Raw genomic sequence first — 14,272 nt, 5'->3', positions numbered from 1 at the left:
TGCTCCGCTGCCTCATTAGCCCTCTATTCTCTATGACAACAGGAATGAGGAGGACAATGAGGCGAGAGCTTTGCACTTCTGTCCCTTTGCTGGTGGCGACTCAGCTCCCGCCTTCCTTATAATACAATTACTATATTCACATGGGAAATCAGGACACCTTGGCGTTTGCATCTCTGCAATGTACGTCAGCAGGGGTATCTAGGCACTGCAGGACAAAACATCAATCTTGCCTTTCTCTGCTAATTTAACGGGTAAATGCACTTTCCTTCTTTTCATGCCAGGGAGGACCTCAGTGTTGATGAAGGGATGGGTGTGTGCACAAACAATGAATGACTTCAGAACTGACATGGGGAGGTTGGTGGACAGAGGGGTAACTCCTCTTTCAGCGGGTATGGGTGCCAAAGGATGTACTGCATCAGCAGAATCAGCGGTGTGACATTGAGTGTCTGCTGCAGGTTGCTGCTGAAGGACTTGGTTGATGGCTAATTTCATTTGGAGCTGAGACGCACACACAGTGAACAGCTGCCTGTGTCTCTCACATCTTCAGCCAGGCAAGCTCACATAACTTTCTCTGCTAGTTGCATCTGTGCCTGCTCATGGCTCACTGGCTTAACTCCATCTGCTGTCTACATAGGAAATATTGCAAATCTCATGAGATTTATTTAAAAATGATCAATTTAAAACTGCGCCTGTGTTGCAGCCAGCTCCAGTTCTCTGTAGAAGGAAAGAGCTCTGTGTTGGTGAGCCACTTGCCTCAACTTATCATCACAGGGGGCCGCACGAGGATTGTATTGTGCTCAGCACTTTCAGCACTGCTGCTTGTTTTTGGTCACAATCAATAGCAGCTCCTCACAGTCTTGCTCAGAGGAGGGTTTAACACAGCTTCATAAATATTTGAACATGTTGAGATGTTTTATTCCTTAGCATTAACTTACCCCCCTCAAACTTTGGTGGGGGATAAGATGAACCTCATCTCTCCTTGAAAGCCCATTAGCACTTCTCAGACTGGTCTCACCGGAATATGTAAAATGAGCTCAACTTCTCCAAGCCGTGTTAGGTGGTGGTGGTGTTTGAAGGTTAAAATTACATGCAGGCAGAAATCTATAATGTTCAAAAATCATTTACTGTATGAACTTTTTCATTTTGAAGGTTTAAGGATAATTTTTGGGATGTAAAATGTATATTTAGTCAAATGTTTTGGAAGCACAAGCAGCATTTAAAGCTACAATTAAACTTACTTTTACTTTTTATGGATTTTCTTGAGTTTTTGTTAAAATGTTAAAGTTACTTTTTTACTGAATTTGATTTTGTTAAGGTAAAGCCACAATGTTCTGTTTAGTTCTAAATATACTGAACAACTCTGGACACTGTTGGACAAAACCACATTTTTCAAAAAAAAAGTGTGGAGTTTGCTACACCTCTATCACTGTAATTCACTGTATTCTGTTTGCTAGTGTAAATGACAGCCATATTTCCTTAAAACGTAAACAAATTATTTTAAATTTGATAAAAAATTACTGATAAAGGGGTGGATGGTGCTTTCATAGATTGATGGTTGATCCTCCCCCCTTCCTTTACCTAAATGGACCTGTTTCAACAACTGTTAGATGTGTTTGACCATCCTAGTCATCATATTTAGAATGAGCAAAAACCACTGATTTTAATCAGAGACCAAAATGGCCATATCTCAAGGCAAATATTTCATAGCGATGCTTTTATTTTGACAGGACATGTGATACTCTAAGAACAAGCTGATAGTCCATTACAGATCAATACAGACAAACACAATAACACTCATTCCAATAAGCATCAACTATGTGTCTTCCTTTTACAACATGTGAAAATAGTTACCATATATACACTGTACCAATATTTCTATAACACTCACAGGTTTCTATAGGGTGTATATGAAGCATGACATGGAATGACCATATTGAGTCAACAACATTAAGAAAATGGAGCAATTGAGTTGGAAAGGTGGGACATACTAAAGTCAGAGATTTGTTGGGTCACCTACCTGTCAATAAAACAAAAAAAAAAAAAAACGAATTATACACAATTTTAAGCTTTAACAAAATGGAAACATCTGATTAAAAACACCTTTGTCGTTAAAAATATTTACTTCAATATTCCAAAATGTTTTATAAAGAAAGTTAATTTATTTAATTTTGCAAACAGGGGGAAATGAATAGAAATTGTTCCCTTCAGATTCCAGCCTCCAGTGGTCATGAGTGGAAGTGCAACAGCTGGCACTTCCAGGTTGGCTTCGGATTTGGGAACGGAATGTGCCAGTGTTTTCCTGTGACTCTTCCTGTTCTCTTTTCCAGGAAACTTAGTGAAAGTGGCCACTTCCTTTCTGAACCTTTGTTGTTCTCCATCATTTTTCCTGCCTTCCATTCTCATCCCTTATCTCCCTCTCACGATGTCCTCCAGCTGTCCTTTCCTGACAGTGTGGTCTCCCCCCCAGGGTGAACTGTATCTGTCTGATGCATTGCTACAATCATACTGCTTTTTGTGGGATTCTAACCCCACTGTCACACAGGGCCAGGTGGGTTCAGGGGGAGCTCAATCAACCTTTTACTTCTTAGCTAGGGGGACAAAAGAAGCCATGATGTTGTCTGTCCTTAATAGCTTTGTTTTTTTATAGGGAAGTGAGGAACGGCTTCTCAGCGCAGAAGATAGGCATCATTAAATTGCAACATCCTTGACCTTACGGGTACATTTCATTTGAAGCAGGCACACTTGTAAAAACAAGTTTAAATCGAGGCTTTTATTAGGCATGTATGATATCCATCTTGAGGACCTATTCAGTAATGTGCGGAGAATTTCAAATTATTATTTATGATTAAAAAAATATTCTGCAGCCCATTAGAGCCTGTTAGTTGCTGAGATTACATCAAACTTATAAGAAAGTGTGATGAAACACTCTTACTGGAAGCTGGCACCAACTTCACGAGTAAGCAACTTTATTACATAAATAGCTGCAATTAAATGCACCAGATTACCACAAAGGAAAGATTTTGTTGTCACGGGAACTAATGGAAAAGGATGTCTGACCACGTGTGAAACCCTCAGATACTTCTTTCACAGAGAGCAGCATCAACAGTGTTGACTCCTACTGTAGGCTTCATCTGATGCTGACGCCAGCTTTCCCTCTTTTGGACTCCTACCAACACCGTCGCATTGAGCTGTTTTAACATTTTCCACTCTGTCATTAGCTGGACCTCATCCTGTTCTCTCTCACGCTACACTCAGCCCTTGGACACAGACTGGAGATCTGTGTCATTGAATAACATCACCTTGCAGTTGCCACTCTGCTGCAGAATGGAAAATTTCTGTAGCATATACTCATCTTTGACAGAGCTTTCTAACTTCCCTGACACAAAGAGTTGCATTTTCCATATAGCGACAAAGAAAGTCAGGGAAGGGGAGCCCAGTTACAGGTCCTGTGTTCGAATGGCTTTTTTTGAAAGATACTTAAAGCTACGCTAATCAAAGGTTTCTTCCAGAGAAACAACCAAATAAAAAATAATGTATAGAAATCTTCATTAACACGATCATTCTTTGTTGTAGAAAAAGGTAAGCAAAACACTTTCAAGTGTGAGTGTTCTTGCATTTTTCTTTTCTTGAAGAATGCTAGTGCAAATGCAGGGGATTTTTTTCCCTGACAAAGCTAAAAAAAAGTTCTGAGGCAGAAAGTTGAGAAACTGCAGAGCCAATAGTTCAGTTTAATTCTTCAGTTAATGTTCAAGTAAAATGTCCAATTAGAAGAAATCCTAAACATTTGGGACAAATTTATTATTTATTTATTGAAAAGTAAATTGAGTTATTATGAACAAATTGGGTTTTAAATGAACAAAAGTTATGTAAAAAAAGAAATGCACCAAAGTTGACAAAAAACAAAGAATTGACATCAAAATTCAGTATGAGGGTATTTTTTAGGAACTGGCAGTGTAGGACCTAATATGCAGGAGAACAGGCCTGCTGGCAGAAACTTAAAATTGTAATAAACTTGAAAATGACAAAACTGATGGCGAAACAAAAAAGAGTGACAGAGCAGATGACCTGTCAATAAAGAGCCGAAAACCAAACACTTAAATACACCGAGGGTCATTAACAAAGATGAAAAGCGCTGTGGATGATCATTAGCATTAACCTGGTGTGACTGACAGAGGATAACTCAAAACCTGACCAAAAACATCACTGACAAACTAAACTTAGCTGCACTGTCCTCACAATACAGATTTAAACTTTAATCAAAATAGTTTTATAAAATATATAGTAGGCCTGCACAATATACCGCAAATTTATCGTTATCGCAATATCCAGCTCTGCAATATGCATATCGCGAAAGACGGTGAATATCGCAATAAATCATAAACCCAAAATGTGGCAGCTTGAAGCATTTAACGCATTAAATAAACCCCTTTATGTTTTGACCAATCAGATGGACGCCTTCCCATTGTTTACCAATCAGATGGAGGCCTATTATGTTAGAAGATTGTCACCTATGTCCATGAGGGTCATTTGAAGTATAATTTTCAAACTGTTGCAATGAAATGGGAATGATGTTTTTGGTTATTTTTCTATTTGTTTATATACCGCAAATTATATCGTTATCGCCATATTGATCATTTATATCGCATATCGCAGGTTTTCCTCATATCGTGCAGCCCTAATATATAGTATCTCTATAGAGGACAGAAATGCAATTGGGTCTAATGCCTGTTGTTTAGAGTGAAGCTGCAGAGATACAAGCACTGTTTTTATACATTTATGCACAATTTGAGCTAAACTAAGTATAAAATTATGAAATTCTTGCTAAAGTAGCAGCAAATCTGTGAGAGAATTGCACAAAAACATATGTTTGCATGAAAATACAAATGTTTAGTGGATTCTATAGGAAACTGAAGTTACGCGCCAAAGACTGTGTAGTTAACATAATGAAATAATTACAAATAATACACTGCTGATGTAAATGAACTGTGAAGACTTGCACCCATGGAGGTACTTATTTTATAAAGAACTACATTTTTTATTGTGTATGCCTCTGCAGAAGTCATGTATGCTTGAAAGGCAAAATCTTAGGATAACATTGGGAACTATGAGTCAATGTTGGAGCTTCAGGTAAGCTGGTGTAAAGTGGTGTGTAAAAAAAGTGGAATTTAACAGGGGTCCCTTCAAGGTGCAATCAGACATAGAATTGACAGATAACACTGCTGGTGTGTCCTAAGTTATGGTGACTGTATGCTCAAAGTATAACTATAGCCGAGCATTTCAATGATTCTACTGTTTTGGCACAGAAACAATGGAAATGTAAAAGTTTAACCATTTAATTCAAACTTATGGTTTTTGACAATGTTGAAAAAGAAAAAAAGATTAATATGATTCAAGTTTGGCATGGCATTTGGAATGTCATAGTTTTGCTTTTTTTTTTAGGGGCCAATTGACAATTTGTTCCTTGCTGTGTTTGGAGATATTAGGGGATTCCTCATCATCCCTCATCATCAAACAGGACTCCTGTAAGCATGAGCCAGTAAGATACAGTATTATTATTATTATATTTTAATTTGTCAGAACATTGTTTGATTGTGGTAACAATTTCGTATAAATATGACATTTTTATACGTATGTCGTATAAATACTTAAGAATTCATACCATTGGAAATTTTGCACTTTATTTGAAAGGTTTTGCTTCCTGTTCCAATAAAATAAAGACAATTTAGTCATATTTTTTTGCAATACGAATGCCGACATGTTGAAACCAGAAAACGTCAGTAATTGGTAAGCAGTAATTGAAACGGTTAGTTCAAAAGAGGCCAACGTCCACAATTTTTCAAAAGAGAGATATTATATGTTCCATGGTCTTCAAGGGAAAAGCTATCTGATTATGTGCAAAAAAGTCCCAAGTCCGTTGTAATGTGTTGACTATGCTTGACATTTAAAATACATTAAGGACAAAATTCCTGGACTTGGGCCTGTCTTGCATGGGTTTTGCTTCATCCCATAGATGGCAGCACTAGTTATCCAAAATGGCAGCGACCCTGTTTAATTCAAGAAGGGCCCAAGTACAGAGACTTCAGTTTGCTAGTCCTCTGAAATTATAAAAGTGAGGTGCTTCATATTATATCATTCGTAAGCTATGAACTGGTGCTAAATCTGGGTAAAATATTAATCATTTGGTGTAGCCTCCCTTTAAGCTATGCAATTAAAATCATTTCCTGGAAAAACAAACCTCTTGAACTTTGGCCCCTTTTGAACTAACCGATTCAATTGGTCTAAATCGCTCTGAGTCAACATTTCTATGACAACCAGGAGTGAGCTTGTTGGAAGTCCACACCCTTACCATTTGAAAGGTGGCTTGGAAGAATTTGTCAATCAAATGTTTTCAACGTTTGATGTGAGACCACCTACTTTTATTGAGGCATCGGACTGGCCTGTTTATGTTTTGAATAAATTGCACTACAGACAAAATAGGAGAACAAAATATGATAGGCAGGGGACATAAGATAAGTACAGCAAGAATGTTTATTCTGACAAATATAATGACTGAGTAACACCTGAGCTATCTATATACAAAACAATACAACTTGATAGCAAAAATGTTCATTTTGTGAATGTGTGTGTTCACGGGTGAATAGGACTGTAACTGTAAAGCACTTTGGGCCTTAAAGCAAGTTAGAAGAGTGTTCTACCCAATTTACAATTTTTATTATTTTACCATTTATTCCAATTCACTTTAAGTGTTCAATTTTCTATTGGCAAGACTTATTTAAAAAAATGTTGATGTTTATTAACACCTGACTTTTCATAACGTTATTGTTGATACATATGAAGTGCTGATATTTTTTTCCCCTAAAGTCAAGGTAAATGGCATAAGTTGATTGTCGGGTTTACTTTGTAGTTTTTGTGTGTGCTTCTCAGGCCAGAAAATCTCCCACCCCCCTACTGTGCCAACCCAAAAGCATGTGCAGGAAACGGATGGATCCAAGCAGCACATTATTTGTACAGAAGCGGTTCATGAATTTCCATATTTCAGCCTTCACCATGCCCCCTTGATATGAATCGTGAATTCCTGATGAATATGCTAATAAATGTTACAGTATGGAGAAAATAAAATAATTGAGAGGTGTTTGATGTTTTCCCATAAACCCCCTCTGAGCACATCTTCAAAAAAAGACTTTCATCTCAAAAAAGGGGGAAGGGTGGGCTATTGCAAACAATAAATTCGAGCTGGCTATTAGCAATGATGAGGAGAATATTGCTGTGCAGAAACATGCCTTACTGACAAGAGGAAGACATTCATCGCACAAGGATCTGATACTACAGCTGACTGAGATAAAAGCAGACTTTTTATATAGATGCATGTTCGGCTTAGGGCTTTAGAAGTGAAAACTCTTTCATTTTTTAAAGATGTTTCTGTACCTGCACATCAAAGTGCCATAGATCTGTGAGAGCCTTATCTGCTCATTAAGGAATACCCCGAGATCAGAGACCGTAATGATGAGCATGACGGTCTGTTATTAAGCTGGTTTAACAGCATTAAATGTCGCAACATCACAGTTTGTCTGTTCCTTTCTCACAAAAAAAATCACCCATTAAAGCTCATTTTCTAATCTGAGATGACAACAGTTTCCCCAGAATACCTTTCTGTATAATGAGCAACAAAATAAGTGACTTGGCTTCCTTTAAGCACCCTCATCTCTTTGTTGGCAAAAGTGATGGATGAACAGCAGTGAAGGTGATGCCAGGATAAGAACAGAGACATTGGTGGTGCATTAAAAAAAGAACAGGACAAGCCAGAAAAAAAGAGGAAAAAAGAGATATCAGGCTTTGAGGAAACAAAACTAGCAAGGGTGAAAGAACAGCAGAAAAGCTACAGTACAAGAGCATGTGAGGAAGGGGACAGTACAGAGGTTTGTGATGAGTTGAGGTTCTGTGCCAAAGACTGATCATAAAAAAAGAATATGTCTCACTTCACCTCAGAAAGTGAACAGTGCAGTAAAACTTGCTGAACCAATAGTTTTACTGCCAGCAAGACAAAGTGGTCAAGAAGTATTGTTTGACTCCCTCTCAAACTATCGTCATCCTCAGCCTCTTTAACTCCCCAAAGTCTTTGATACTCATCCCCAAGCTGGCAAGGACTTTTGTGCTTGTGCAAAGTTTGCACCTACGGAAGTAACAAAAAAAAACAATGGATAAAAACCCCTGAAAAGATGAACTTGCAGTCTTTTATCCTTACTCAGTCCTGCACTGCAGCAGCAAAGTCTAAAAGACTCTTCAGATGATGTAACATGGTCACTGAACTGTGAGTTTAAATATGAACCGACGCTTGAACAGTTTCAGTTTACTTACATAGCAGTAATTCACAATTAGTCATCTCAAGGCGCTGTAGGCATAATTCCAATGTGAGTGAGTGTTTCAGTGGTCATATGCTTCCATTTCACACTACTTCAGTGGCATGATGACCAGCTGGATCCTCAGTGCCGTGCCACCACAACCAAAGAGAAAGGGTCTGCTCCAGGGACAATGTAAAAGACAGTCACACAAGCAAAAACACAGTCTTGCACACAACACTAACGTTGTAGCCCTGGGGGGAGGGGGGGTCCATTCGATTGGTCAAAGGTATTAAGGGATTTATTTGATTTATTAAATAATTCAAGCTCCCATTAGATTGCTTGGCACATTTAAGGTAACTATTTATCGCAACTTTTGCCATCGTATGCCATATATATTCCACAACTTGATATCACGACAACTATTAATTTGCTATTTATTGTGCAGGCCTATATATATAGACAGACTGGCAGACTGGTTTCTGATGACATGACAATGAGTTCACTGTAACGTAACTCTCTGAGGAATGTTTCTAGTACCCTGTTGAATCTATGCAGCCAAGGGTGAAGGCAGCTCTGAAGACAAAATGGGGTCCATCCTGGTACCAAAAAGGTCTACCTAATAAAGTGGCCAGTAAGTGTACATATTGGCTGAACAACACTGGGCTTATTTTTTGAAAAGAAAAAAAATATAACAGCCGGTGTGCAGCTAAACAGACAGGTTTCTTTCATTTTGTTGCTCACAAATTTACTTCTATCATTAAGTATAAGTGATGAATCTTGACTTTCCCTAGTTGCAAATAAGTGAATGTGTGGTTGTGTGGCGCTGCAGCACAATGGCAAACTGTCCAGGGTGGACTTTGCCTTCACCCAGGAGTAGCTAGGAAAGGCTCCAGCAACACAATGACTATGAAAGGGATTAAGTGGGTTTAGAAAACGGATGGATGGATGGATTTAATTATGCTTAATTACATATACATAAAATTAAAATTTTCAACTGATGGACAAACTAGAGCACTTAAGAAGCCATTTGTTTATTAGTTGTTGTTTTTTTTAGCTATTTTTGTGTCACAACAGATTGTATTTAGCAAAATCAGAAATGTGTTCACACCCTTCCAGCAGTCAGAGTTGTGTGTTGTCTGTACTGATGCTGCACATGCTTCAAACATCCAAATGCATGCTTCCATTTTCCTACATTCACCAGTCGCCCAATGGGATGTCTGCTGTTGACCTCATACTGTCAGAACCACAAGCTTTAGTGTCAGCATCTGCAGCCTGGGCACTCTTTTTTCCTCTTAATCACACAAAAACTGAGCTCAGTTCTTAAAGCTCAAGTTTTTAGAGTTAACTCACAGTTTCAGGTTATGTTTGATGACTGTGTTGATTCAAATTGGCTTATGTACGGTAGGTACATCTGAGCAAAGACAAATTACAGATTGTCTAGAGTGCCACCAGAGAGCTTGGAAGGGACTCAAATGTAATGCTTTCCTTGCAGAAAACTGATTTTAAGACATCTTACCAAACTGTCTCTTACTGTGAATCCCAAACAATTCAACACAGTTTTGTCAGTCCACCTCAAAGATAACTTCCATCCAACTTTAGAACCTCTTGAATCCCTTTTGAGGTCATGGGGTCACTGGAGCCAACCCAGCTACTACTGGGTGAAGGTGGGGTACACCTTGAACAGATCACCAGTCTGTTGCAGGACCACACACTCAGATTCACAATTAGGGGACAATTTAGAGACACAAAATAACCTATGAATAATGGTTTTGGACTGTGCGAGGAAGCCAGAGAACATGCAAACTCCACACAGAAAGGTCCCAGCCAAGTAATGATTAGGAAGCTTGATTCAAATGCATCAGAAAAGTGTTGCTAGTGTTTTTATCAGTGATTTATCCAGTTTGTGTCTTTACAATTGTCTTAAAAATCAGGTCATATTCTAAATTTAGATAGATTGCAATCTAATTACGTCCTCCAACCCTAATCTGACCATAGTCCCATTGTTGGGATTAAAACCTTTTTTATTTTTTTACAAAAAGGTAAAAAACGAGCTTTGGAGAGAGAACTACCAAACTAAGTAGAACAAAAGTGAAGAAACTCAATTGAAAATAAAGGCTTGAATGTCACACTTTGCCCCAAATGTTCTTTAAGATACATTTAGGCAAGCTTACTTGCAATTTGTTTTTGTTTTTTAAATCGACTGCAAACGGATTAGCAAGTAGTAATAAAACATAACGCAGTACCATAACATCAGTGCAGAACATTCAGAGTTTATCTGCAAAATGTGCAGTGGGGATCATGGGGGTGGAGACTGAATTTTCATTGTCTGACAACACAGAAAGTGAAAGCTACCACTGCATAATGCATGCTGCGATCACGCAATCTGTCCCTGAAGCAAGAGCTTTATCGCAGCAAGAAGTGTTGTTGTGACGCACACTAGCACATTTCATTCAGGTGTTTCCCTTTCTGCTAATTCACTCGAAACCTGCAGGTCACTTTTATTGACGGACCATAAATTCAAAACGTTGTTCTTCAGGAAAGATTGAAATTGAATAATTTAAATTGAGATCTATATAAAGTAAGACATTTATTATCTTCTAGACATTTACACTTTTTTTTGGGTGCAGTGAAGAGTGAAGTGATGAGCTGTCAGCTCACCTGCCTGACCTTTTTCTCTGTATCTCCCCTAACTCTTCCAATTAATCTGTTCTTTTGGAGCATATCACAGGCTCTCCATCAGCATGCAGTACCCAAGCGTTCTACTGTTCTACTGTCTTAAATATGTGAAAAAAGATCATGGTATTTGCTTTAACTGTAAAGGGCTATTTTCATACAAAATTATAACAACACAGTCAGAAAAGGTACCTCCAATATAACAAAAAGTCCTCAACCTTGCATACTCTCTGAAAAGCTTTATTTTATGAGCACACCTTTCATATTTTCTTTTTTTGTTAAATATCACTATGAGCAATGGTAATGGAGTTTCCTGTGGTGCAACAGCTGTTGCAGCTTAATCTAAGTCTTGTGATATTTCTGAATCAAGATCCACTGGTCTGGCCCTGTGATCATTCACACATGTTTTACACATGTAGTGCATGCTCCTTAATATGTGATGCAGACTTCCTGACCTGTCACAAAATATTAAGTTAGGGATACTATGAAAAACTCAGTGGATGTCATAAACACAGGGCTTGTGTCACTTCTCAGATTTTCAGGCAATTGCGTTGTGGTGATAGACATACCTCATTTTGTGTTTTGCACATATTGATCTCACCGTGGGTAGTTTGTCTTACTTATTGGAGCCAAAACCAAAAAATTCTAAGAGAAAAACCTTCTTTAATGTGGCATCAATTTCTACAACCTGTGGGTATAAAAAACAGATTTTGCCAGTAAATCATTCCAAGTTCAACATTCAAACAGCCATGAACACACATGCCTTCGGGTTGGTAGTAGACATTTGAGGGTAGATGTTGCCCTGTTGCCGAGTGGAGATCGCAGCCATGACCAGTACCTAAGGATTTATGCACTTAGACATGGTTTTGCAAATGCCACACAGGTGCAGGCCTGTTTACCAGATGTGAGGGGTACCAGGGTTTCCAGACAAACCATTCACAATAGACTCCAATGGTTGATTTCCATGCCAAATACCGTTGCAGGTAACTCCACTGACAGGAAGACACTGCCCTGAATGTTTACAGAGGGCTTAAGACCATGTGACTTGGACAATGCAGCATCAGTCTACCATTCTGTTCACTGATGAGTGGTGCAGTAATGATGATTGTACCCCAACCCCAAGTGTTCTGGCAGAACTGCATGTAACACTTGTGGAAGAGTGGAACACATTGCCTCATCATGGGTTTAGGGAGGAGCATGAGACATCACTGTTAAGTTGTAATTGTGACAAATGATGGAAATACTTACATGGTCAATTTTTTGTTATTTAGGGCTATCTTTATTATTGTCTCAATTTTGGGGGTAATAAATTTTAAAACAATGAAAATGGTGTTTCCTCTCATTCATTCTTAGTTATTTAACATAAAAAGGGAAATTTTACATGTTTCAAGGAAATTCAGACAAAAATGGGAAAAGCAATCATGTAAGTAACAATACCAATACCGGTAACTTATTAGGAGTAGTGTGAGTTCATCTCTGAACAAGAGAAGCTAACCTTATTTTTTTCTGCTTAATTCATCTTCATGTACATTATTAGTTTTCTTTAATGCAATGAAAAGCTCACTTGTTAAACCTGATAACTCTGACTCTTTTTGAATTATCCAGACACTGTTGGGCCTGCAGACATAACAGTGAAAAGAACTTAAAATCTCTGTTAAACCAGGAGGACGGCTGTAAATCAGCAGAAGATGGAAAACCAACCTTGGACAATCGACAGATTATGGACCCTTTTTTCTTATTTTAATTTTTTTCACAGCATTGACTTATTATTAAAAGAATGCCTAATCCATTATTGAAGATGGTTAAATTGATTGATTTCTAATGATATTAATTCACTTGCTCCAAAAATTGATTCATGATTTTTCCTAATGAAACATAGTTTGCACATATTTTTAACTTTACTTGATCAATTTTATCTATGAAGACTTTTGAAACAGTGTTATCTGGTTAGCGCTCTTGCCTCACAGCAAGAAGGCCCCCGGTTCAAGTCCCGGCTGGGGGACATGAAAAACACAACATCAATGGGGGACCTTTCTGTGTGGAGTTTGCATGTTCTCCCCGTGCATGCGTGGGTTTTCTCCGGGATCTCCGGCTTCCTCCCACTGTCCAAAAACATGCTTCATAGGTTGATTGGCAACTCTAAATTGACCATAGGTGTGAGTGTGAGAGTGAATGGACGTGTGATTGAGGATATTCTACCCTGCGACAGACTGGCGACCAGTCCAGGGCATCCCTTGCCTACGCCCAAGTGGCCGGGATAGGCTCCGGCAACCCCGTGACCCCGAAAGGGAAAAACGGTCAAGAAGATGAATGAATGAATGAATGAATGAATGAATGAATGAATGAATGAATGAATGTTATGTCTATTTTACTGATATAGTATTATTTTTTAATTATGTACATGCTTTTTCTAATGAATATAATCTGCATATATTTTAGACAACTGATCTGCAATTACTATGTTGATTTCTAAAATAGTTATGTCTCTTTTTTACATATTAATTAAGTATTTCATCTTTGTTATGTGCTTTATTGATACCTAAGGATTCTTACTTCTGTCTTATAAAAGTTACAAACCGGATAATGATAAATCATGTAATAAAATAGTTACAGAAGAACAGGGGCGGGATTATATAAGTTCTCTTCTTTCCACTCCCTTTCAAGCAATATTTAATTTTACGTCTAATTAGCCAAAATTTGATACCTCTTTGTATGAATGTATAACTGCTGATTGTATTGTTTTTGTGAGTTATTTTTACTTGATTGCTTGAAATAAACCATTTCAAATCAAATGAAATCAAAAATTATAAGAAAAACAATCACATACTTGAATGCACGCACACACACAGAAGTGGATCCCACCAGGTAATAAAAACAACAACACACAGACCCTCTAACATGGCGCAGTACTCATCAGGGATAACACCATACTTCATGTCAAGCGTAACGGAGCAACAACACACTGTGAAACAGCGTGCAGTTCATCTGCTCAGCAGAAACTTGATTGATGGCCGTCCCACATCGGGCCAGACTTTGACGAATTGCGCGCCTGGTTCTCCATCAGATGACCTCTGCTACACTGCGCAAGCAACAACAGCTCTGGTGGGACGGAGAATTACTACAGTCACTAAGAAGAGCAACAGCATGACATCTAAAATGGGAAAGAAGGCTTCCACATAAACACCAACTCATCCCTCAGAGTGCGGTCAGCTCTAAGACGTCACACATTTCTGACTCATTTGTACCTACACAAACACCTA

At 38.3% G+C, this 14,272-nt stretch overlaps 1 protein-coding gene and 1 long non-coding RNA gene across 3 annotated transcripts in view; one reads left to right on the top strand and one right to left on the bottom strand.

Moving 5' to 3' along the window:
• dtx1 (deltex 1, E3 ubiquitin ligase) overlaps positions 1-14,272 on the bottom strand; it is a 46,289-nt gene that overhangs the window by 19,876 nt on the left and 12,141 nt on the right. The gene's annotated exons all lie outside the window — the stretch shown is intronic.
• On the top strand, positions 1,979-7,132 carry LOC144994565 (uncharacterized). Its single transcript, XR_013658127.1, has 2 exons — positions 1,979-5,536; positions 6,925-7,132. It is a non-coding gene; the product is annotated as an uncharacterized LOC144994565 (long non-coding RNA).

The sequence above is a fragment of the Oryzias latipes genome, chromosome 9, assembly GCF_053564925.1.
Source record: "Oryzias latipes strain Hd-rR chromosome 9, Olatipes_Hd-rR_3.1".
Taxonomy (NCBI): Eukaryota; Metazoa; Chordata; class Actinopteri; order Beloniformes; family Adrianichthyidae; genus Oryzias; species Oryzias latipes.
This window is presented reverse-complemented; position numbering and strand designations above follow the sequence as displayed.